Here is a 1,714-nt window from a genome sequence, read left to right as displayed (position 1 = left end):
ACGTACGGCGCACATACACGGTTCAGATGACTTCAGCCAATCATTCTGATGGCAAATCATCTTTAGTTCATTCCTATTGGTCAGTCACGACCAGTGTCTTTATTCTTTGTTTTCATTGGCTGTTTCAGGAGAGGAACTCGAAAAAGGTTAATTAAACATTAGAAAGATTGTTTTAGAGCTTTGCCTTTGTTTCCATTCTCATATGGGATTGAATGGTTAACGTTAGACAATATTTCTCAGACAAATCGCATGATATCTTAAAACTAATAATAAAGTGAATGATTATATCCTGATAAATGCTATTTTGCTCATTGGGAAAAGCCGGGAAATCCCTTACATTTTCTTTGAGTTGAATTTTAATGTGCTAAATGAACTCTGTGGAACTATTTCACAAAAATATTTGATACAGCGATATGGCGAGGGCTGCAATTTCACAGTTTGCATATTAAACCACAGTGAAAGCGCTTCACGCAAATTGTCATCATTAAAAATTCAATTATAAATATTCTCATTTTAAAAAATGAAGTTCCCTTTGCTTTACAAATTAACATATTCAAATTCAGTTGGAGATTCAGTTTCGCAATTGCAGGAAAGCAGTAGAGCGCCGAGCCAAAATCTCCACCTGCTGCTACAAACATCAACAGCAGGTGGTGCAATTGGATGTTGATGAAGACTACGAGCAACAAAACAAGAGGCGCTCAACGAATGACTTGAACGAAAAAAATGGAGCAAGCGTTGAGTATGAGACATTTGTAGTTTGTTGTGATCTCAGCAACCACTTAGAACAGTGGTTCTCAAACTTTTTACAGCAGCGTACCCCTGGGCCATTTAACATTCTTCGGCGTACCACTTAGTCACACCTTTTCTATTAAAGGACTATATTTGCCCCCTTAAATTGATTTACAGGTGCATTTTTTACCTTCATAGAGGCAAATATTTTCTATCCTTATTAATTATATGTCATGTTTTATGTCATATTCTTAACATTCCATTAAGTGTATTATTAATATAAAGCAATGATGGCAAATCGAAGTGATACTTATACATTTAAAAATAAAACCTCCAAATAGGTGGTGGCAAGTCGCTGTCTTAATGAGCCAGGCGTCGCCATTCCATTCAGTAACGAAGCAAAATGCTGTAGCAAAATCACTGACTCTCCAAATCGTCCAAAGCCGCAGATTCGTTCAAGGGGTCATATGATGCTGCTAAAAAGAACATTATTTGGTGTATTTGGTGTAATGCAATGTGTTTATGCGGTTTAAGGTTAAAAAACACCTTATTTTCCACATACTGTACATTATTGTTTCTCCTCTATGCCCCGCCTTTTTGAAACGCTTCGATTTTTACAAAGCTCATCGGTCTGAAAAGCGAGGTGTATGCTGATTGGCCAGCTATCCAGTGCGTTGTGATTGGCCGAATACCTCAAGCGTGTGACGGAAATCTTACCATATTGTGATGATGCCCTGTCCAGCCGGAGCCACGAGACAAAAACATTAAAACCCATTATAAACGAGGCATTTGTTGCATCCAGTGGGGACATAATTACGGATTATAATGACTTATACTGTCTTTTTAGTTGTTGCGTTGCATCGCGCCGCGTAAACATAAATCCATGTCTGCATTTGTGATCGGAGAAATGACAAACAACAAGCCCTACTCTACACTGCCCAAAAAACTCGCTTTAAATATATAAAATATAAAAACTCTTTAAATA

This window comes from Sinocyclocheilus grahami, unplaced genomic scaffold, assembly GCF_001515645.1.
Source record: "Sinocyclocheilus grahami isolate Dianchi unplaced genomic scaffold, SAMN03320097.WGS_v1.1 scaffold813.1, whole genome shotgun sequence".
Lineage (NCBI taxonomy): Eukaryota > Metazoa > Chordata > Actinopteri > Cypriniformes > Cyprinidae > Sinocyclocheilus > Sinocyclocheilus grahami.
The sequence above is the reverse complement of the archived record's forward strand: the minus strand, read 5'-3'. Positions refer to the sequence as shown.